Source organism: Notechis scutatus, chromosome 10 (genome assembly GCF_049901735.1).
Source record: "Notechis scutatus isolate UNSWTSFEM ecotype Mainland chromosome 10, rNotScu1.2, whole genome shotgun sequence".
Taxonomy (NCBI): Eukaryota; Metazoa; Chordata; class Lepidosauria; order Squamata; family Elapidae; genus Notechis; species Notechis scutatus.
In genome coordinates this window covers 4,735,367-4,760,876 of record NC_142018.1, presented here as the reverse complement: position 1 = coordinate 4,760,876, position 25,510 = coordinate 4,735,367, and positions in this window count along the sequence as shown.

Sequence of the window (25,510 nt, the reverse complement as noted above, 5' to 3'; positions counted from 1 at the left end):
GTCTTCTCCTAGTAGGGATTTCCGAAGCAGCTGCCACCCTTATTGTGTGTGTGTGGGGGGGCACAGAGACACAATCGAGAGAATGAATAACCAGGAAAACGATGCAAGCAGAACTTTTAACGGGAAACACAAATGCAAAAGGGCCATCTATTTAAAGATGCATCCTCGCCCATGACAAATAGACTTCTGAGGTATTGCTTGAAAGCGACACAGGAAGCCAAATGATTTTTCAATAGGAGAAAATCAAGTCAGGGCACCACCTTTGGAAAATCCCTGCATCTAATGTCAATCTAATTGTCAGCAATTGACAAACCAAATAAAATAAATAAATCTGCTTCATTCCTAATGCTGATGGAAGCTGATTGATGGTCTGTGCAGAGGGCTGGGGAGAGGTTGTTGTTTCACTCCCTGAACACAATCTTCCCTAAAAGATTAATAGAGTAACAGGGTTGGAAGGGACCTTGGAGGTCTTCTAGTCCAACCCCAGGAGACGCTACCATTCTGGACAAATGGCTAGCTAATGTCTTCTTAACAGCCACCAGGATTGGATTCCGTAGACCGATTAATTGCTCTATCAGGAAAGTTCTCCTTAGTTCTAGGTTGGATCTCCTGATTAGTTTCCATCTGTTGCATCTTGTTCTGCCTTGATAATGTTCATGCAACTTGATGCTTATTTATCTTCTTTCTTATGGAGTTTTAGCCCAATGTAACTGTACTGCATCAGTTGGACTAAGGCAGTGTTTAAGACCTATGGACTTCAACTCCCAGAATTCAGCTGATTGGGGAATTCTGGGAGTTGAAGTCCACAGGTCTTAAAGTCACCGAGATTGAGAAATCCTGGACTAAGGCATACTCTTTCCCTGAACTCAGAACTCTGGTAGCGCTTTTTTACAACTAAACCTCTTCAAATCTGTTAAAAAGCAGAAGCTTTCAAGAGCTGCATCCGATGAGGCGAGTTGTAGTTCCCAAAAGCTTTTCTTAGCCCCAAAAGGTTCTTCCAGAGTCCACTTGATTCTTGGGCTATTCTAGAGTTACACAGCAATACTTCTACAATTTTTTCCTGAACTAAAACCCTTCCCTGTTTTCCAAGTTAAAGGCAAGAAGAGTTACTTTCAAGCACAGAGAGGATCTAGAAAATAGATTCTATCTAGAAAATAGATCAGAGGTCCCCAAACTTGGCAACTTTAAGACTTGTGGACTTCAACTCCCAGAATTCTCCATCCAGCAAAGCTTGGGGGAGCAAAGCTGGCTGGAGAATTCTGGGAATTGAAGTCCACAAGTCTTAAAGTTGCCAAGTTTGGAGACCCTTGAAATAGATAAATTCAGTAACCGAGTTAAATCTACAGGTAGTCCTCGCCTTACAACAATTCATTTAGTGAGCGTTCGAAGTTACGAGAGCACTGAAAAAAGGGACTTATGACCGTTTTTCAGTTAGGAAATCCCACCCCTGGTTGTGGCCTATGGGTCATGGGCTGGTCCCCATGCCTTAGAACAGGGATGGCAACTTTACGACTTCAAATTTTATGACTTATGGACTTCAACTCCCAGAATTCCTGAGCCACTCATACTGGGTCAGGAATTCTGGCAGTCATAACATTGCAATAGTTGCCTAGCTGTTCCTTAGAAGAAGCTGCCTGTCACACTGATGGCCAAACTGTTAATCCAGAAAACAGTGGTATCTTTCATAAGATTTATTTCAGCAGAAATTAGCAACAGCCATCTGTCGAAGTCAGATTTTGAACAGGAGGCTAGATAAAGGTCATGCCAATCCCAGATTCGGTATTTCTAGCAGAATTACAAGCTTGCTGACAAGAGCTTGGTCTTCTTGTTCTCCTGCCCACTGTGTTGCTCCCCTTCACACTTCTGCAAATCTATTCTCAGCTGTTTCACTCTCTTGACTGAGAGGGCAAACCTCTAGCATATAAACCTCACACTCAGTAACACTGATGATGTTATCTAGTTGGGTAATGAAATGTCTACAAGAACACAGCCAAGCTTAGAGAACACCAAGGACCTCAATACTGTTGTGTTTCGGCTTTTGTCCAACTGAGCAGTGGGTGAAATTTCTGCAGTAGGGTTCCTAAAGTCTGAGAGGTCTCCTCAATCACCTTAATGTGGTTTTCCAAAGGATAAGGGACCTCAGAAAATCAGCGGCCTACTCTGGGTCCATAAAGGGCTAGTGACAGCCTTGGCTTCACCATCATCTTACTAAACATGTACTCTATTTACATGGCGTTTGTTCTGTAAGCATGGTTAAGTGAGTTTTGCCCCGTTTTCCAACCTTTCTTTCTAGAGTTATTAAGTGGATCGCTGTATAGTTAAGTTAGTAACATGGTTGTTAAGTGAATCTGGCTTCCCCATTGACTTTACCTGTCAGAAGTACTTCCGTGGTCACGTGGCCGACATGACTACAAGCCGATGTGCATGGGAATGCTGTTCCCTTCCCACCAAAGTGGTACCTATTTATCTACTCGCATTCGCAAGGAAGGAAGGAAGGAAGGAAGGAAGGAAGGAAGGAAGGAAGGAAGGAAGGAAGGAAGGAAGGAAGGAGTATCTTTGAAATAAAGGCTTAGAGCAAGGGTCTCAACCTTGGCAACTTTAAGCCTGGTAGACTTCAACTCCCAGAATTCCCAGGAATTTTGGGAGTTGAAGTCCACCAAGGCTTAAAGTTGCCATGGTTGGAGATCCCACTCTAGGAGGCTGCGGACCTTGTGCAATTCCAACACCAGGGGAGTGGGGCAGCTCCTTAAGGATGAGCACACAGCTCTTTCTCACAACCCAGGCTCCCAGGACATCAAAGGGTGACTATCTCAACGGGGTCTATTGGGGCACACATGTGCTCCATTGCAGCTGATGGAGAATGACCCACTGACCGGATGACCTGTTTACAGGAAAAAGATAAGATTGGAAGATTGAAATGTGTTCAGGACAAATGCCTAGATCAAGAGTATCCATTTAGTTATGTGGGAGCAGAGCCAATGATCTGCGGTCAGAGCACAGTTTGTCTCCTTTCACACTTCAGTTGCCCTCTTCAGCATAATAATAATTGCCTTTCCACGCCAAGCTAATAAAGGCTATTGGAGATTGATAAGTAAAGAAGAATTAGCCCGGATGAAATCTATAGCCACAGTATCTACAGTAGCCAGTCAGATCTCTGGAATACTCTACCTGACTCTGTGGTTTCTTCCCCAAACCCCAAAAACTTTAACCTTAGACTGTCTACTATTGACCTCACCCCTTTCCTAAGAGGTCTGTAGGGGGGCATGCATAAGCACACCAATCATGCCTACCGTCCCTGTCCTATTGTTTCTTTTTTTCTTATTTGTATCCATTTCATGTATTCATAACCATGTTTATACTTATACCTGTTATCTAATAATCGCTTGACAAAATAAACAAATAAAAAATAAATAAAATAAAATCTCTTGGAGGAACCAAGAAGGAAGACAGAGCAACAGTGCTCCCCTCATAATTTCACAAAAACTTAAGAGTAAGACTTTAATTTAACAGATGTCCATTAAATCAGAGTGTCCATTAAATCCAAATGGGATTTTACATAGGCATAATTACATGAGGCTGTTTTGGACTTTATGCATGTGTAAAATGTGAATGAGACTTTATGTATATGTGTGATTTGTGCATTTTACACATTTGTAAATAAATAGATGAGATTTTATACACGGAGAAACCAATTATAATTCAATCAGTCCTGCAACTCAACCGGTCACAAGACCAACTGACCACCCAGGACCAATATAAATGTACAAGACACTTCACCCAAAAACCACCCCAGCTGAAGTGGTTAACTAGTCTGGTAAAGAAACATTCAGGAGCCAAGCAAATCTCTGCCTAAATCTACAACCCAAGCTATGAATATTCTCTACAACTTCTAACACAGAGAAGTGCAGTATACAGAGCGTTTAGTTGCATCCGCACATCACTTCCGCTGACATCCAGCGTTTATACTGTCTTCAGAGGAATTAATGACTTTGATTAGAACCAGGCATGAAGAGCTTCACAAAATTCTCCATCCAATTTCTGGGCCGAGAATTTATCGGAATGTTTCTGCGAACAAGAGGAACAAAAAGGGGGCAATTTGATTCATTGGCATGATTGCCAATGTCCCCTGGGAAGTGAGGGAAGGTGGAGAACTTAGGTGTGTGTGAAGACACTGCCTCTAGCTCTGAGTTAGCAGGCTTCATTTATTTTATTTATTTATTTGTCAATAGCTTACAGGATAATAAACGTAAGTATAAATACAGGAAACGGGTACGAATAATTGGGGACAATAGGACAGGGACGGGAGGCACGATGGTGCACTTATGCATGCCTCTTAGGAATGGAGTAAGGTCAATAGTAGATACCGTAGTTTGAGGGAAAAGGAATGTGGGTTTGGAGTCAGGAAGTGCATTCCAGGCATTGATTGACCACTCTGTTGCTGAAGTCGTACTTTCTGCAATTGAGTTTGGAGCGGTTTACATTGGGTTTGTATCTGTTGTGTGCTCTTTTATTGTTGTAGTTGAATGTGAAAAAGTCATCGATTGGTAGTACATTAAAGCAGATTATTTTATAAACAATGCTTAAGTCAAACTGTAGGCAGTGTAGTTCTAGGTTGTCCAAATTCAAAATATCAAGCCTGGTGGTGTAGGGTATTTGGTTGTGAACAGAGGAGTGCATGCAACAGTATGTTGGTTCGTAAAGTAACTTCAAGATCAGGGGTCTCCAACCTTGGCAACTTTAAGGCTTGTGGACCTCAACTCCCAGAGTTGGAGACCCCTGTCCTAGATTACAGACCCAAGCCTGCACAGTCTAGCAAAACCATCTTTTGCCCTTATTTATTTCCAAATGCACAAGGCTCCTCAGCTTCAGGAAATAACTCTCAGAAGCTAATAAAACTGAGGCGTAAAATAACAGAACATAAAAGCCATAAGGCAATAACTAATTAAAATGGCCGAGTCTCCTCACGAAACTGTCTTGCAGCACAAAACAAGCACGTCATGCTCCATTAATGTCCTGGCCCTGCACTATGGGGTGAAGCTCAACTCCAGATGCCTTTGTGGCATCTGGCCCAAACATGTCCTGACTGGCCACATCATATCATCAGAAAGAAATATTGCATTTGCCCTGAATATTGTAAGGCTAATAATCTAGTTTCTCTCTTGCTAAAATAAAACAACCAAAAAAACACCCTTTCTTTGAAAGTTTCAAATGACCAAAGTCATGGTGGACGATAAAAGTCAATGTACCAATAAAAGAGAATATTTATAATATTGTGGAATATTATAATGTGGAAAGATAGAAATAGACAAGTAACAAAGGCATTTGGCATCACAACCTTTTGAAAATGTATTCTTGGATTTAGCATTTCATTGTTTTTAAAACATTGTTACTATGAAAAAGGAAACAACTTCTGCATTATAGACATTGGTGCATTTTGTATATTCCATATGCTGTATTGAATTTATGAAAGGACATGTCTCTTCAACAACATGATGTGTTATCTATGCTTGCAGTTTTATATGTGTGTTCAGTAACAGCGTTCTTCATTTATATATGTACAGAGGAAAATCACATTGAGAGTCAAAATTTGTAATTGTGTGAAATACACTTTCTTTAAAGCAGGGGTCTCCAACCTTGGCCACTTTAAGACTTGTGGACTTCAACTCCCAGAATTCCTCAGCCAGCTTTGCTGGCTGAGGAATTCTGGGAGTTGAAGTCCACAAGTCTTAAAGTTGCCACAGTTGGAGACCCCTGCTTTAAATAGTTATCTCCATGTAATCACCAAAAGAATAATAATCTGATTCTACGTTTCAAAAAAGAGAGAGAGAATGTTTGTGCTCAGGATTGAATGTGGGATACTTGATGCTCTCTAAGCTTGGCGGTTTTCTTGCAGGTGTTTCATTACCCAGTTAGGTAACAACACCAGTACTAGGCTACAGTCTATGTCTATTTTTAATAAAATTAAAATGTCTTATTTTTAGATATCAACAATGCCTATGTCTCCTGCACTGCTCCTCCTGAAAAGAGAGAAGGGTGATGGACGCATGAGAAGCCAGGGGGGCTCCAGGCCACTGCAGAGTAGGTGGTGTAACCTTCACACGAAAACCCACCCACTTACCCCAGTTGGCCACCATATCACCAAGCAAGAGCACAAATAACCTTTTTCCACCCAGGAGAACGCACTCCAGCTCTTTTCTCCTTGGAGAGAATTTCTAAAGCCAATTCTGTTTCCTCCAATGGAAGGAAAACTGGGAGGAGGATTTCTCCAGCCAGCCATATTTCTGATCCCAGAGGAAACCAAGATGACTAATATTTAGCCGTGCTTCTGCTATTCTTTAAAATACCCGCAGGATTTGGGGGAAGGAGAGGAGTAGCAATAACTCTGATCAAAGGGACCCTTAATCCCATAGCCCCGTTGCTCTAACTATTTTTTTAAAAATCACACTGATAAAGGTCATTCTTACGTTCAGATCAAACATCTACGGGATTTCCAACAGCAGAAAAGTGATAGAAGCATTTATTCTAATCATATTAACTTGGGGTAGGGATTCGATTGCATAAATGTCATGGGGAAAGTGATATGCACTAGATAAGCAGGTGTGCAAAGACATGGACAAGCAACACATGATTAAAAGCAAGAGTCGCCAGGAAATCAGGGGACTGGAGGCTAAAACGTATGAAGAACGGAACTGCAGGAACTGGCTATGCCTAGGTTAATGAAAAGAAGGACTAGGGGGTAACATGATAGCAGTGTTCCAATATTTCAGGGGCTGCCACAAAGAAGAGGAAGGTCTACCTATTTTCCAAAGCCCCTGAAGGCAGGACAAGAAGCAACAGATGCAAACTAATAAAGGAGAGCAGCAGCTTAGAACCAATGAGAAATTTCCTGACAGAATAATTAATCAGTGGAATAGGTTGCCTTCAGAATTTGTGGATGCTTCAACACAAGTTTTTAAGAGGTTGGACAACCATTTGTTTGAAATGGTATAGGGTTTCCTGTCTAAGCAGAGGATTGGATTAGAAGACCTCCAAGGTCCATTCCAACTCTGTCATTCTATTCTATTCTATTCTATTCTATTCTATTCTATTCTATTCTATTCTATTCTATTCTATTCTTCTATTCTATTCTATTCTATTATTCTATTCTATTCTATTCTATTCTATTCTATTCTATTCTATTCTATTCTATTCTATTCTATTCTATTCTACTCCATTCCATTCCATTCCATTCCATTCTATTCCTATTCTTTTCTGCTTTGTTCCGTTCCATTCCATTCCATTCTATTCTATTACTTATTCTATTCTATTACTTATTCTATTCCATTCCATTCCATTCTATTCTATTCCTATATTCCATCCCATCCCATCCCATCCCATTCCATTCCATTCCTTCCTTATTCTATTCTATTCCATTCCATTCTATTCCTATTCTTTTCTGTTTTGTTCGTTCCGTTCCGTTCCATTCCATTCCACGTTCTTTCTTAAAAGCATGAAATAAATCCATTTTCTGAATTAGGAGGGTGTGCAATCCCTTCCCTTGCATAAGGAAATGGCAGCCTGTTCCTCAGGAAAGTCCTCCGTAGCTGAAGCTCACAGCTGTTACTTCACAAAATTAAGAGATGTTCTTTCTGCTCTGCTGCAAAGGACTGGAAATTCAGGAAAATTGAGATTTGGAGGGTGGAAATGCATTTGAAGGAGAGCCAAATTAAATTCTCCAGATGGGGAGGGGGGAGAGAAATGAGCTCAAGATGGTTCTACCACCACACACATACCACCAACATTGGTGTGAAGATGTGGGCGTTTAGGCACAGGCAGCACTGGAGAAGGAAACCGCCTCTGAAACCGAGACCCAAAGAGGAATCCCTGTAGTTGTGGCGGGAAGCAGAACAGGGGTCTCCAACCTTGGCCACGGTAAGCCTGGAGGACTTCAACTCCCAGAATTCCCCAGCTAGCCATCGTTTTTTTTTGCTTACAACCCTGCTGGCTGGGGAATTCTGGGAGTTGAAGTCCACACCTCTTCAACTTGCCATGGTTGAGAAGTACTGATCCAAAGCATCCTTTGGGGGGGGGGGAGAAGGGAGATCCTCCAAGACACGTTGGGAATCCCAGGGGGAGGGACGGTGCCACATCTGGAAGAGGCCAGGCACACCTGGGGAAGGGAGGTCAAAAAGGACCCAGTGGGATGCAGGCAAACCCCATCCCTTGATCGGGCGGCGCAGATTGACTCCCACCTTCTCTTGTTCTCAGCTCCCCCCCCCCTCCGCCTTAGGATCCCAGCGGCTGAAGCTCTGGATGCTGCGCCCAGGCGGTGGATGTTGCATGGCTTGGCTCTGCTGCGACCTCTGGCGCTCCCGTCTCCTCCCCGCCCCCAAACGGCAGAGCGAGCGAGGGCGATCCAACCGACGGCCGCGGGAGCCGAGGCGCGATCCCTGCGCCTTCCCCAACCCGCCTCAGGATCGCGGCTGCCTTGCGCTTCGCCCACCATCCCCCGACCCGGCCCCGCGCGCTCCCTCGCCCGAGCGGTAGAGCCGGGCCCTCTGCACATGCTCCGCGGCGCCCCCCCATCCTCCCCTAAGGCCCGGGGAGGGGTGGACACACCTGGGGCCGGGGAGGCAAGGAAGCCAAAGGGCGTGGAGCGATCCTAAAGATGCCCTTGCGCGTCTCTTCCGGGCGCCCTCCTTCGCTGACCCCCCGCAGAACGAGGCGCAGCTCCTTGCCAGGCGCAGCAGCCGCCCCCGCCCGCCGTTCCCAGCCGCCAGCCAGCGCCCCGTCCTTCCCTCCGGGGAGCTGCCCGCTTGGGGCTCCGGGGATGCCGGGCGCCCCTCCGCGGGCGAGCTCCGCCGTCGCAGCGCCAAAGCCGCAGGCGGGCCGCCCAACCAGCACGCCCGCCCGCCCGCCCGCCCGGGGCTGCCCTCCCTGCCCTGGGGGCGCGCGGATCACCTGCCTGCTGGCTCTGCGGGGGCGGCGGCGGCGGCGGCGGCGGCGTTGGGCTCAGCCGCGGCTGCCGGAGCGAGGAGGAGAAGAGCCGCCGCTCCCGCCGCCGCCGCCGCTACCCGGCCGCACGGTTGTCATGCTCCCGCCCGCGGCTGCCGGCTCCAGGATGCAGCAGCACCAGCAGCTCCGCTCCCGCCCGCCGCTCTCGCAGATGCTCCGGCCGCCTCCGCCTCCTCTTCGGCCGCGCGCGGATCTGCGCGGGCACGCGCCTGGGCTCCCGCGGGAAGAGTGGGGCGGGGGGTTTGGCGTGCAGGCGCGCTCCCAGCCCGGCGGCTTCGGCGAGCCCTGCAATGCAGCCAGGGCGCATGCGCCTCCCTCTTCGCAGCCGCCCCCTCCCCACCTGCTGCTTCTCACGCCGAGGGAAAGTGGGGGAGGGGAGGGCAGCGGAGTTGGGGTCCCTCGCGGCGCCTCGGCAAAGGCCAACCCGTTCAGCGGCGCCCCCCCCACCCTGTTTTCGGCTTCTGGGCAGATGCAAGTCCTTCCCCCCAGGGCCGTCTTACCCGTATTAGGGGCCCCAGGCAAAGGAGTGTCCTGGGGCCCCTACGGCAACTCCTCACAGGAATAAAAATGTCAGTGGTCGATAAGATCAGACATATATTTATTTTATTGTCACTTCCAACAAATAAATATGTAATAAATGACCTAAGTGCTAGAGCCCAATGTAACTACATAGCAAAAACGCCATTAAGAGTTGTTAATCTAATCCTGTGTAGTTTCTCTGGGAATATCACGCTACTAACTAGAGCGTACAAAACATTTGCGAGACCAATACTCGAATACAGCTCATCAGTCTGGAACCCACATTACATATCTGATATTAACACAGTTGGGAAAGTCCAGAAATATTTCACAAGAAGAGTTCTCCACTCCTCTACTCACTGCAGAATACCTTATGCCACCAGACTTGAAATTCTAGACCTAGAAAACCTTGAATTATGCCGTCTTTGGTCTGATCTAAGTATGGTATATAAAATCATACACTGCAATGACTTACCTGTCAATGAATACTTCAGCTTCAACCATAACAACACAAGAGCAAACAATAGATACAAACTCAAGGTTAATCGCGCCAAACTTGATTGCAGGAAATACGACTTCAGCAACAGAGTGGTCAATGTCTGGAATACTCTACCTGACTCTGTGGTTTCTTCCCCAAACCCCAAAAACTTTAACCTTAGACTGTCTACTATTGACCTCACCCCTTTCCTAAGAGGTCTGTAGGGAGCGTGCATAAGCCCACCAACGTGTCTACCATCCCTGTCCTATTGTTTCTTTTATTTTTCTTATATGTATCCATGTATTCATATGTTTATATTTATACCTGTTATCTTGTAAGCGATTGACAAATCAAATAAATAAATAAAATAAATAAATGATGAGGAAGACGAACAGCTGACAGGGAGTGGGAGTGTGGCTCTGTTGGCTGTGGAGGAAATTGGGGAAGGGCAAAGTCCAGCAGAGGAGGGGAGAGGTAGAACAAGAGACCTCTTCACACACCTGTTGCAGCATCGGGTCACATTGGTCAAAATTCAGACACTGGGATTTGTGACCTTCGGACAAACGAAGTCCATGGGGAGGTCACTTCCACTTAACAAAACGGTGTTCTAACTTGACAACTGTAGTGATTCATTTAGCAAATGTGGCAAGGTGGGGTCGTAAAGTGGGGCAAAGCTGAGTCATGCTTAGGAACAGAAATTTGGAGCTCAACTGTGGTCGTAAGTTGAGGTCCACCTTTATTAAATCCGAGAGGACTTTGCTGACACCGCAACGGATCTTCCCTCCCATGAACCTTTGCCCTTTTCCTATCCCCATCGTTCTCCTGGCCCTTTTTTCAGGTAACTCTTGAACCTGGGAGAAAGTTCACATTTAGCCCCCAGCCTCATTTCCACCTAGGGAGACTGAAGTAGCCAAGAGAGCACAGTACAGCTAGTCCTTGACTTACGACCACAACTGAGCCCAACATTTCTGCTGTTAAGCGAGACTTTTAAGTGAGTTTTGCTTCATTCTACCACCTCTCTTGCCACAGTTGTTCAGCGAATCACTGCCGTTGTTAAGTGAGCAACATGGTTATTAAATGAATCTGGCTCCCCCGTTGACTTCGCTTGTCCGAAGGTCGCAGAAGGGGATCATGTGACCCTGGGACACAGTAACTGTCATAAATGTGAATCAGTAGCCAAGTGTCTGAATTTTGATCATGGAACCTTGGAGATGCTGCAATGGTCATAAGTGTGAAAAACGGTCATAAGTCCATTTTTTGGAGCGCCATTGTAACCAAACAGTCGTTACCAGAGTCATGGTGGTGCAGTGGTTGGTATGCAGTATTGCAAGTCAATCCTGCCGACAGCCAGCAGTTCAATTCTCACCGGCTCCAGGTTGACTCAGCCTCCCATCCTTCCACGGTCGGTAAAATGAGGACCCAGATTGTTGGGGGTGACTCTATAAACCGCTTAGAGAGGTTCACAGGGAAGCACTATGAAGCGATATATAAGTCTAAGTGCTAGTGCTATTAAATGAAATGTTGTAAGTCGAGAACTACCTGCACTTTCCCTTCTCACACTCCAGAAACTTGACTTTCAGTTACTTGCTTTTTATGCTGCAGTGTTCCTTCTTTGAGGCCTGGGGAGTGGTCTCCAGATGTGTTGGCTTTCAGCTGTTACAATCCTCTGTCTCTGTGGTGAACAATTCTGGCAGAAGCATGGGAACTGGAAGCATCTGGAGAGCATCTGGATGAATAGTTCAAGCTTCTGGGCGACTCACCTTTTCACACCCTGGGGCTTCCCTAAAGACTGGAAAGGAGAAGATAGAAATAGAGCTGGCTGCAAAGGACCTTTTGAAATTCTTCACCTCTATGTTTGTGAGCAATTAGGAGATGGGTTTCTCCCGGGGGAAGGAGATATTTCTAAGGAGAAGAACTTCTCTTTAATGATAGTCGGGCCCCACAATCAAAAGTAAAGGAGGAGGATCCCTAAGTTTATTGTTTTGGGATTTAATGGTATGTGGGAAACCCAAGACTTCTGCAAAGTTATGGCGAGAAGGGACCCTAATAAAAGAGGAACATCACAGAACATAGAGTTGGAAGAGGTCGTAGTCCAAACCACAAACAGGAGATGCCATTCCGGAGAAATGGCTGTCCAACCTCTTCTTCAAAATCTCCAGTGATGGAGCAGCCACCACTTCTGGAGGGAAGCTGTTCCACTTGCTAATTGTCCTGATTGTCAGGAAATTTCTCCTGAGTTCCAGGTTGTGGCAGCTAAAAAGACCAAAGGAGTATGGCCGCTCCCAATAAATCAATTGACTTTTCTCTGAGATGTGGCCAGAGACATTTGATTTGAATGAGGGTGGATTTGTTGGAGCCCTGACAGCTTGCTTCTCCTTAATTAGTTTCCATCCTTTGCTTCTTGTCCTGCCTTCGTCTGCTTTGGAGAATAGCTTGACTCCCTCTTCTTTGGGGCAGCCCCTGAGATATTGGAAGATATTGGAAGATATTGGAAGATATTGGAAGACTGCTATCATGTCACCCCTAGTCCTTCTTTTCATTAGACTAGACCAGGGGTGTCCAACCTTGGCAACTTTAAGCCTGGAGGACTTCAACTCCCAGAATTCCCCAGCCAGCAAAGCTGGCTGGGGAATTCTGGGAGTTGAAGTCCTCCAGGCTTAAAGTTGCCAAGGTTGGACACCCCTGGACTAGACAAACCCAATTCCTGCTACTGTTCTTTATATGTTTCAGCCTTTAGTCCCCTAATCATCCTTGTTGCTCAAAGTGCATGGTTTGTAAACTGTCAATAAAGCTTCCTTTGAAGCAAGTTCCAACACATAAAGGTGTCCATTTAATTGTCTTGGCAAAATATTTTTGACTTCTCCATTTAGGTTTTTCCACTTCATCTCCCATCCAAGGACCAACTAAATCAGAGGTCTCCAAACTTGGCAACTTTACGACTTGTGGACTTCAACTCCCAGAATTCCTCAGTCAGCATAGCATCTGCTGGGAGTTCTGGGAGTTGAAGTCAATAAGTCGTAAAATTGCCAAGTTTGGAGACCTCTGATTTATGGAGCAGGAGGGTTCTTTCTCTGTCTAAACCTACATAAAATGCTAGAAACACGTAGAATGTAGATGAAAGAAAAGGACTAATGATATAAAGGAGGTTTGTTAAAATGGACAAGTAACTATTCTTATTGTTATTATTATAGAACTAAAACCAATGTAATGAATATTGTTGTAAACGTTTTGATTATTATTTCCTAAAAATATTTGTACCCAGAAAACACAGTTTAACTAAAAATGGAATTTTTATATGTTATAAAATAAAATAAAAATTTATTAACAAATAAAATAAAATGCTGTCACATAATTATACAGATGATGTATAATTATAAGTATAAAAGGGACATTTTAAAGCACTGGTTGTTGCTCAACCTCAGCAAGCTTAAGATGGGTGGACTGTGCTGGGGAATTCTGGGAGTTGAAGTCCACCCATCTTAAAGTTGCTGACATTGGGAAACACTGTGCAGCCATTCCATTAATTCTTCATATACATTTCAGCCTCCCTCAACACGAGGCCTCTACAGGTAGTCTTCAACTTATGACAATTTATGTTGCTAAGTGGGAAAGTTGTTGAATTTGCTGCATTTTGCGTCTTTTCCTGCCACATTTGTTAAGTGAATCACTTCAGTTGTTAAATTAGTAACCTGGTTATGAATTTTCCAGAAAGTGAATCTACGCAGGGGTTGTGTAGTGTCCCGTCAAGACAGTAGCTGTTTTTTTTTTTTTTTTTTTTGAGGAAATGCTTGGTGCAGCCTCCATCCTGGTGGAAAATGTTGGAAAATGTTTTGTTTCAGAGACAGAAGACGGAATTTATTTATTTATTTATTTATTTGATTTGATTTGCCAATTGTTTACAAGATAATAAGTATAAGTGTATACATAGTTGTGAATACATGAAATGGGTACATATAAGAAAAATAAAAGAAGAATAAGAGAAACAATAGGACAGGGATGGTAGGCACGTTGGTGCGCTTATGCACGCCCCCTACAGACCTCTTAGGAAAGGGGTGAGGTCAATAGTAGACAGTCTAAGGTTAAAGTTTTTGGGGTTTGGGGAAGAAACTACAGATTCCAGCTCTTCCTTCCAGCTCTTCCAATTCCAGCTCTTCCTATGCACCAAGCTGATCTGGCCCTTCAAAGGTTGGTGGTCCTGCAATGTTTGGAGAGTAACTTCAAGGAGTGTATTTTAGGCAATGTTAGGAATCCTTTCCTGGTAAGTTTAGATCCAGTAAACTTCTACCAGAATGGCATGAGTGGAATGTCTCAGCCTGTCGTTGGGCCCTTCTCCAGACTGGAATGTTTTGCAAGACAAATTTTTCCCACAATACTTAATTTTCCCAAATGGCTTCTAAATTTGTTCTCCTTCCCTCCCTTCCTCCTCCTCCTCCTCCTCCTCTCTTCTCTTCAAGCACTTACGGCTTCTCCATACCATAAGAGACTTTAAAGCTGCAACATCATCGATTTCATTTCTGATTTCATTTCTGTCTTATGCTACGAAAAGGGGGAGACTTATTTGGGAAAAATCAAAGGCTTGTGGACATGAAGGAAAGCCAGTGAGTGAAACCTATGTGCATGCAAAGAAAGCCAGTTCAGCAAAACAACAACAACAACAACAACAACAACAAACAAATCAATGGAATAGAGATAGAAATAGAAAAAGAATAGGAATAGGAATAGAAGGAGAGGAGAAGAGAATAGGAAGAGAACAGAACAGAACAGAATTCTATATTGGCCAGGTGTGATTAGGCACATAAGGAATTAGTCGCTGGTGCATAAGCTCTCAATATACACACATACATCAAAGTGATAGGTCATAGAATCATAGTTACAATCCTTAATCATAAGATACAAGAAGTGATAAATAAGTAAATAAATAAAGAAGTGATCAAGAAGTGATAAGATACAAGAAGTGATAAAACAAGAAGTGATAAACATGGGAGAAGGTAGTAGAGAAGATGAGAAGGATAATAGTAATACAGCCTTACTACTTGGATGAATCTCTTTAGGCCTATGACAGTGCTGTGGGAGTTAGGTGTTCAGCAGAGTGATGCCCGGGGGGAAAAAACTATCTTTGTATCCAATTGTTTTGGCATTGCAATGCCCTATAGCAGTATCCAGAGGGGAGAGGTTGAAACATTTTATGTCTAGGATGTGAGGGTCTATATATGTCTAGGATGTGAGGGCAACAGAAAGAGACCCATTTCTTCTCCTTCGGCCTCCTGCAAACTCGCCCTTGTGCTAAACATTGACCCTTGGCAGTTGTGGGTCTCTTTTGTTTGTCCTAAGCAGGTATCGCACTTTGCAAAAAGCTCGCCCCGCAGCCTCGTGCACAGAGCAGGGCTATGATTTCCTCTAGCGAGACGAGGGCTAAATAAATCTGCTGGAAGGGAAAGAGGCTTAGCGATGTGTCTCATTAGCAGAAGGTTTGGGCGCTCTTGGCTGGCCGAAGTCGTACTGTGCCATGTCCACTGAAAGAGGCCCTGGATGACAAGGCTGCGTATTGGGAAGGGAGGAGGGTGGAGAATGAAAGGAGCCTCTGTTCTCAGTGGATGACAGTCAACCCAGGAAGTTGGATGGGCTTGTTTATCGCTTCCCAGCAGAATGCCAGCTTTGTGACGGGGAGGCTGGCTGGGGTGAGTGAGGAGCATTGAGCCACAAGACATTTTGCACCCAAAGATGCTTGACGGTCATCATCGCAGAGGTTTCCAGATGACCAGATCACACTGCATCCCAAGGGTGGACAATTTTAATGTTGATCGATCAGAATAGAGTTGAAAGGGACCTTGGAGGTCTTCTAGTCCAACCCCCCTTCAGGCAGGAGACCCCATACCGTTCCCAACAAATGGTTATTCAGTCCCTTCTTAAAACTCTCCAGCGATAGAGCACCACAACTTCTGGAGGCAAGCTGTTCCACTGATTAATTGTTCTGGCTGTCAGGAAATATCTCCTTCGTTCTACGTTGCTTCTCTCCTTGATTAGAATTCCATCCGTTGTTCCTTGTCTTGCCCTCCGGTGCGTTGGAGACTGCACTGCGTCCCAAGGGTGGACAATGCACTGGCCTTTCCTTGTTGCCATCTCCTAGACTCCTAGAAGGAAAGAGATTGGCAGTCCGTGGGGGGTGTTGGTTCCCCCGCTTGCCCAGGAACAAACTGGAATTCAGAATTGGTTTTTTGCGTGTTTTATTTTTTTCAGCTGTTCAGGGTAGCTAGCAACATTGAAAACTCGTGCTAATTAAAAGTTGGAAAATCCCCTTCCAAAAAAAAAAAGGCTTGTTTAATAAAAACAAGCCGAGTTGCACGGGGGAATTCTGTCAGAAACGGAACCCCTTTGCGAAATGAGTTACGTCTCTTTTGAGTTGAGTTCAAGCCTTGGTCACTTCATGGGCACAAAACTGTGGTTTCCTTGGCAGCAATATATTGTGTTCTTTCAGGATGTTTTTCCGTCCGGCTGACTGCGCTGGGGTTTACTGGGAATCTCCCCTCCCCCACTCAAATAATTACCAAGCCTCTCTTGCTTGGGCCAAGTTCACTATAGGCCTGGCCTTCTGCTGAAGGATTTACACCCATGTCAATAACCTCAAATCCAGAACAGAAATGGCAAAGTGTCCTTGGTTGCAACAGTTAGGACACAGGGAAGGGCCTTCCCATCAAAACTTTTCAAAGCGTGTGAATCCAGCCTGTTTGGTGTTGCTAGTAATAGAAAGCCTTTACCCAGAGACACCTGGATCCAGCTGGTTACCTTTTAACAGAATAACAGAATTGGAAGGGACCTTGGAGGTCTTCTAGTCCAACCCCCGGCCTATGCCATTCTGGACAAATGGTTTCCCAGTCTCTTCTTAAAAACCTCCGATGTTGGGGCTCCCACAACTCCTGGAGATGAAACGTTCCACTGATTAATTGTTCTCACTGTCAGAAAATTTCTCCTTCTTGGTTTTATTTCCGTATCCCTTTTAAAATGCAAAAGGAGCTCCTCCCTCCTTTCCCTTCAGGGATGCTGCTTGTGGTTAAAAGGGGAAAAAAAGAAGAAGCAAGTTGTCATATAAGGTATTCAATAAAATATCATGTATGCAGAACCATTCCAATAAAAAAAAAAGTTAACGTTCTCAATTGGGGAAGAACCATGTTATCGAGCACACCCAGTATTCTGTGTCCTTTAGTTCATGGTTACGTTATGAATGCAGAAATTTCCTAGCAGCGACTTTGCATAAGAAGAAGCCAGACAAAAATGTTCTTCCGGCAAATAATTCCCTTTCTGAAAAATGCTTCTGTTGCCAGAATAAAAAATAGATGATTTGGTTTTTCTTCTCAGCCACAAAAATCACACTGGCAAAGTAGCAATAGATACGGGGAGCTGCTGGTTTGGCGCCTTTCTGTCTCTGCCTGTCAGGAAGTTGGGAAACTGAAGTGGGACTGACTACAGGTAGTGCAACAGTTCATTTACTGACCATTCAAAGTTACATCATTGAAAAAAGCGGCTTATAACTTATGACCTTGGTAGCATCCCCATAGCCATGTGATCAACATTCAGACGCTTGGTGATTGACTCACATTTATGATGGATGCCGTGTCCCACTTTTGCGACCTTCTGACAAACAAAGTCAGATAACAGATAACAGATGTACAGAGTTGGAAGGGACCTTGGAGGTCATCTAGTCCAACCCCCAAGCAGGAGACCCTACACCATTTCTGACAGTTGGCAGTCCAGTCTCTTCTTTAAAGCCTTCAGGGATGAAACTCCCACAACTTCTGAAAGCAACTTCTGTTCCACTGGCTGATTGTTCTCACTGTCAGAAAATTTCTCCTTATTTCCAGGTTGAATCTCTCCTTCTTCAGTTTCCACCCATTATTCCTTGTCTGCCCTTCAGGGCTTTGGAAAATAGCTTGACTCCCTTCCTCCTCTCTGTGGCAGTCCCTCAAGTATTGGACGACTGCTCTCCTGCCTCTCCTGGTCCTTCTCTTCCCTAGACTAGCCAGTTCCTGCAACCGTTCTTCATATGTTTTAGCCTCCAGTCCCCTCATCATCCTGGTTGCTCTTCTCTGCACTCTTTCCAGAGTCTCAACATCTTTTTTATAGGTTGGTGACCAAAACTGGATGCGGTACTCTAGTTGTGGTCTTACTAAGGCTTTACAGAGTTGTATTAGTACCTCACTTGGGGAATCCAGATTCAATTAACAACCATGTTACTAATTTAACAACTGCAGTGATTTTCTTAACAATGGTGGCAAAAAAGTTCGTAAAAATGGGGCAAAACTCACTTAAGAAATGACTCACTTAGCAACACATTTTTGAGCTCAATTGAGGTCGTAAGTCGAGGAATACAGAGCGAGGCTCTCCCAGACATTTCTCCCCAGAACAACTCCTGTTTCCCTGGTCACAATGCCTAGAGGGGCCCAGAGCCTACAGAATATTATTATTTGAAGACGTTTTGGAGGTTCCCAAATCTACTGTTAGATTTGATGGAGAATTGAAAAATATTAAGCAAGAAACCTGCAAGAAACTTAAAACAAAGTAGTAGATATTGTGTTTCAATAAATGAGTGTGCTAAAGTTTTAAATAAAAAAAAAATCAATTCACTATATCCTATGGTCTTAAGATACAATGAATCGTTTTTTCCCATTTATTGGATACTGAAGAATGCAAAGCATGGGTTGGGTGCTATCTTATATACACTGGAAATGTAACAGAGGGGAATAAACATTGTCATCATTTTGAACTTGTTCTGTAGATCTTCCCTAGCCTTTTGGGCACCAGGGACCGGTTTCGTGGAAAACAATTTTTCCATGGACTGGGGGGAAGGCGTTGTTTTGTGCATAGATCCCATGCATCCTCAGTTGATGCTTGTGTGGCCCAGTTCCTAGTAGACTGCAAACTGGTACCAGTCTGTGGCCCAGGGTTTGGGGAACTCTGCTGTAGATGCCGTCTTTTAGAGTGGCTTGCTTGAGTTGGGCTGTTGTAGAAATGGAATAAACAAGCACATTTTGTAAGATTTTTCAGAATGGAACTGGGATGAGAATAATTTTAGAGAAAAGAAATTAGCTGTTGTTATATACCCAACATTTTGAATGTATTAAAGTATGAAGAACATTGGATTTTTCATATGTGATCTGTAGCTGAATGGATTTTAGACATTACAGTACTACTTTGATATGATTTTTTTTAGAAAAAAGACATAAATCCACTTTCAAGAGAGGAATCAATAAATATATAAAAGAGAGAGAGATGAGGAGGAGGAGAGAGAAAAGAAGAAGAGGAAGAAGAAGAAATAACCATTAGCTCTTGCAGCTCATAGCAGTGCAGAGTTCATATACTATAACAAAATGTTTATGGATGCAGAATTGTCTGGGAAAAGTCCAAATCCCTGGGAATTTAGAGAGGAGATGGGAGATCAACTGCAAATGATCTGTCAAAATGGTAGGTAAACAAAACCTGGGCTGCATTTCTATCGCACCTGCCTCACAAGAGGTCCATCATCTGGCAAAGGAACTTTTCTGGACTTCTTTCCAACCTTGTCCTAGGGAGAGCATTAAAGCAGACCAGGGACAATAAACCTCTTCTGAATTTCTTGGCCTTTGGGGCATGATTAAACCTTTTGTCTGTGGTTATCAATTTCGGAAGTGAGATTTTATTGTTAATTGTGGGAAGTCAGGTCAATATATGGTCAAGCTTTAAATTGCACTTTAGGAATGGAGCATTGGGTTTCATTATACATCGATTCCATTTTTTCTTCTCTTTTCCATTTTTTCCTGTTCATTTTGTTTGCTAACATCCTATATTACAGATAGATAGATGATAGATAGAAAGATGATAGATAGATGATAGATAGATAGATAGATAGATAGATAGATAGATAGATAGATAGATAGATAGAGAGAGAGATAGAGATAGATAGATAGATAGATAGATGATAGATAGATAGATAGATAGATAGATAGATAGATAGATAGATAGATAGATAGATAGATGATAGATAGATAGATAGATGATAGATAGAATAGAATAGAATAGAATAGAATAGAATAGAATAGAATAGAATAGAATAGAATAGAATAGAATAGAATTCTTTATTGGCCAAGTGTGATTGGACACACAAAGAATTTGCCTTTGATGCATATGCTATCAGTTTACATAAAGAAAAAATAAAATACATTCATCAAGAATCATAAGATACAACACTTAGTGATAGTCATAGATAGATAGATAGATAGATAGATAGATAGATAGATAGATAATGATGATGATGATGGATGGATGGATGGATGGATGGATAGACAAACAGACAAACTAGTCAGATGATAGATAGATAGATAGATAGATAGATAGATAGATAGATAGATAGATAGATAGATGATAGATAGATAGATAGATAGATAGACAAATGAATGGAGATAGAGAGAGATACAGAGAGATAGATAGTATAGATATATTGAAACTAATAGGAAAAAATGATATATTTCAACATCCTTGGAATAAACTGTGATGCTGCCAGACATCCTGTTTTCCCCCCACCCGTTTTCCTTCTCCCCAACTTTCTCCCTTTATCTCAGGATTCCTCCCAATTCTTCTCACTCTCCAACTTCCTTCTCCCTTCCTATATAGAAATGTAGTGTATGGTATGTCATTCTGCCCTTTTTGCTTCCTCGTTCTTAAAGGGGCAGTTTCCCCTTTCCTCTCCCCTTTCCTTCCTGTTTCTGGGGGGTCTCCAAAAGAATGGACAAGACAGGGGTTCTGGGGATCAAAAAAATGTTCCTGGCAGTAAATTTGGAGCAAATGCCAGTCCCTTCTCTCTCATCCTGAACTGTGAGCTGCTGGACACAAGCAGCGTTGTTGACTGCAAAAAGCGTTGCCCATCTTCTCTAGTTCTGCATTTCCACTACAATTAAAATGTCAAATATGCAAGGAATTGAGTTCACCCACCCAAGGAAAAAAACATGCTGGATGTAGCTGAGACGAGAGAAATGTGCTGTGCTGGAGAATTGCACTGTAAGGCATGTGTGTGCTGTGTGCCTGTGTGTGTGTGTGTGTGTGTGTACATGCAAGCTGGCTCATTTAGCTCTGCAAATTCAAGGAATCACACACTTGTCAACCCACAGCCCACATGTATATTTTCGCTACGTGTTAAAAATAGCGACGTGGGGACCGGCTATTCCTGCTAAGAAGAAAACACACACTTCTCTGTTCCTAAAGACCGAGTTGAGCAGCTCCCCTGCCTGATGGGACAGCCCTCCCCCCGCCACCCAGGCCTTACACTGTCCTTCCCCTTCTGATTCTGAGACCAGTTCCCCAAAGTGCAAGGATGATGAGAGCCAGCAGCAAGTGTAATGCAGCCTCCCTTCCTCCCCCACATGTCACGTTGGCTGAGAAAAGGAGTTGGACGCAAATATCTCTCAAGAGCAACAGGCGGGACATACCTTGCATCCATGCTCCTCGATGGCACGACAGTCACGTGGAGGGAAGAATGAAGGTCCGGCCCAGTGCTCTTCAACATCTTCATAAATGATCTGGAAAGGGAACACGTGATATTTGCAGACAAAATCCAATTGGGGAGAATTGCTAACATATTGAGGGATGGAATCAAGATTCAGAAGGATCTTGATAGACTTGAATACCGGGCCCTATCCAATAACCTTTATCCAACCTGATTACAGATTAACAGAGTTGGAAGGGACCTTGTAGGTCATCTAGTCCAACCCCCCCACCCAAGCAGGAGACCCTACACCATTTCTGACAGGTGGCAGTCCAGTCTCTTCTTGAAAGTTTCCAGTGACCTCTCCAGGGGTAAGCGGTTATCCCAGAGTTGGCCAGACAATTCCAACCAGCTCCAATGCTACACTTGCATCAGCTCTTAGTTAGCCCACTTATTCACTCCCAGAACCTCCGAGAACTCTAAGCACCTCCAACACTGTCAATCTCTTGTATCTTGCCTCAGTAGCCGTCTTCCCTGATGCTGCTTGGAGAAGACGAGGAGGAGGAGGAAGAGGAGGAGGGGTGGAGGGAGAAGGAGATAGAGAGGGAGAAGGAGGAGGAAGGGGGAAAAGGAGAGGGAGACAGTGAGGAAGGAAGAGGAGGAGAGGGAGAGGGAAAGAAAGAAGTAGAGGAAGAAGAGAGAGGGGGGGAGAAGGAGAAGACAAAGGAGAAGAAGAAGGAGAAGGAGAAGGAGAAGGAAAGAAGAGGGAGAGAGAGAGGGAGAGGGAGAGGGAGGAGAAGGAAAAGGAGAAATACTCCATATCTCTGCAGGAAACAACTTTGTTACCCATTGGGAAATATAACAATTGGCCGGCAATATTTCATCAGGTACACAAGCTGCCAGTTCCAACCGTTGCCTAAGGTGCCCATTGGGGCAGGTGGGGAGTGTGTGACATCAGGTGTGTCATGCTCAGTCAATCAGCTTTGGCCAATTTCACAGTAGTTTCAAAAACTGCCAAGGCTGATTTTCCCTGCCTGTATAAACAGCATCTTCTCCTTCAACATCCAGAAGTGAAATTAATACAACCACAATCCTCAACACATTGTACTCAGAAGCACACAGAAGATGCCGCAGCCCTTCCTTCCTTCCCCTGCCCTCCAAGCAAGCAATGGGGTGGGGGGATGTTTTAACAGAAAACAATATTGAGGGGACCAATTCCAGAATCTGGGCCACATTCATGGGCACAGCCATTCAGTGCCTTGGCTGGTAGAAGATCTGTGAAGAACTCAACCTCCGGTTCAATTAAGCAAAGGGATATTCATGAAACTACGGACTTGATTGTGCCATTTGAATGGACAGATATTATGGGCTACAATCTCTCATGCCCCTCACAATGTCTAAGTTTCTCTTGCATCTTGGGGGAAAAAAACACCTGGATTTCATCAGCCCCATCTGAGATGGACAACACTGACTGAACCCAATTTGCACATAGGTGCTGAGATGCCCTCTGTAACAGTGGGGCGAAACATCATCCCAGAATTCTGACTGTGGGGCTGAAAAACAAACTGTCCAACATATAATGTGATCATACCAAAATAGAGCCTACCATGGAGATTTTTAAGCATTCCCCAGCTGTGACTAATGAAGCAAAAAATGATATTTGCAATCTGGACACATGTTTATAATATTTTAGATTTTAGATTTTGCATTTTTCTTCTCTTGGTCTTTATCAAGATGTGATGAGGATGTGCCGTTCTCTAATTTAGTGGGGTGCTGAGGAAGGGGTTGCATTGGGACTAGGGAGGCCCAAATTCAGCCTCCAAGTGACATTGGCTAGTCTTTTCTGGCCCATCTGATGTCACAGGGATAAAATTAGTGTGACATTTAATGAATGTGAATGTGACATGAGAGACATTCCTGCAGGGGGCAGCACTGGCCCAACTTTGAGCTTCCAGCAGGGGTCTCCAACCTTGGCAACTTTAAGACTTGTGGACTTCAACTGCCAGAGTTCTTTGCTGGCTGAGGAACTCTGGGAGTTGAAGTCCACAAGTCTTAAAGTTGCCAAGGTTGGAGGCCCCTGTTCCAAGGTGAGCCATCTGTGGTAATCTTGCCTGGTGGAGGTCTCCACAGGGGAGAAACCCACTGAATGGGGTCAGGCTTTGATCACACAGCCACAAAAGCCATCTTGATTTTTTCCGACTCTCTCCTGTTAATTTCCACAACCCCAGAAGAGGCCGGGGCAATTTTCTTCTGCACTGGTGCTGCCTTTAGGATTTTAGCGGTGATTATGCTTTTTAAACGTTCTTTCATCTTGCCAGCCTTTGTGACTTTGTATTAACCACAAGGGCAAAACATTTTTAAATCCCACTGAAATGAAATTTTAGAAATTATTAAGGGCTGCCCGGCAATCTCATTGGAACAGTGATTCAAGTTTATTTTTACTTAAGAAGCTCCTGGATGCTGAAATATGCTTCACTGGCTTTGCTTCCCCTCCTAAAGATCAGCAAAGGTTGTCTTGGGATGGTGGGAAAAGCCATATTCCACCCCTGGAATACTGCATCTCGTTTTGGTCACCACATTACAAAAAAGATGTTGAAAATGTGGGAAAAGTGCAGGAAAGAGCAACTAGGATTAGCCTGGAGACTAAAACATACGAAGAATGGTTGCAGGATTTGGGTACGGCCAGTCTAAAGAAGAGAAGGACTCGGGGGAACATGATAGCAGCATTCCAGTATTGGAAGTGCTGCCACAGAGAAGAGGCGGTCAAATTATTCTCCAAAGCACCTGAAGGCAGGACAAGAAACAATGGATGGAAACTCATCAAGGAGAGAAGCAACCTGGGATTAAGGAGGAATTTCCTAACAGGGAGGACAATTAACCAGTGGAACTACTTGCCACCAGAAGTTGTGAATGCTCCATCACTGGACGTCTTTAAGTAGACACTGGACAGCCACATGTCTGAAATGGTATAGGGTCTCTTTGCTTGAGCAGGGGCTGGACTAGAAGACCTCCAAAGGTCCCTTCTAGCTCTATTTTGATTGATATTGATATAGTCGTGCTCGGCTTACAATAGAACCTGGAACAGGGGTGTCACACTCAATTTCATTGAGGTACGTATCGGGGTTGTGTTTGACCTTGGGGGGAGGCTGGAGGGGGCGTGGCCAGCTCAATGTCATTCATATCAGGGGCGCTTGTGGTGGCCCGAGCACTCTGTCAATGGAAACAGGCTCCTGAGCTCCGTTTCCGGCTGTGACGGCCTCCTGCAACCCTCAGCCAGTGAAAACGGAGCTTGGGAGGGCCCTCCTGAGCTCTGTTTTCACTGGCAGAGGGTTGCAGGAGGCCTCAGCAGCTGGAAACGGAGCTCGGGAGCCCGTTTTTGCTGGCAGAGGCACCACGGGCTGGTCCTTCACTGTTTCCAGGGTGGCTCTGTGGGCCAGATCTAACCACCCTGCAGTCCGGATCTGGTCCCTGGGCCTTGAGTTTGACACCCCTAGCCTAGCATTACAGTTTTAAATCATGCCAATTGTTAAGCAAGCCATAGGTGACTGGACTCAATTTTACAATCTTTTTTGCAGAGGTTGTTAGAGTCATTAAATAAACCCATTGTCTGCAATGGGTGCTTTTTGCTCGAAACTGGAACTAAATAGCGGTTTCTGGCAAAAAAAAATACCCGTTGTGAATCATAATAACATGATTGCAGGAGGCTGCAAATGGCCATAAATACGGGCTGGTTGCAGAGCACTCAAAATGTGATCACATGGCCATGTGGGGTGGGGGGGGCAGCTACTGAATCCACATCATAAATAGCCCTGAGGAGACCTGCCGTTTCTTCAAATGCTCACTAAGCAACCAGTTATAAGTCAAGGACCTCGTGTATACTCAGGACATGTTGTCTAAATAGGCCAGAGCCATAAAAAGCCGTATAAACACTTCTTCTGCTACCAGCCAGCTGCTGTTCCCAGGTGATTATTTTTACATCTTAAAACAGTAAAATAAAATAATAATCTGCTATATTTCAGAGCAAGATTTCTGATTGATCTGATTGATTAGTCTCTTCATAGGGGTTTTAA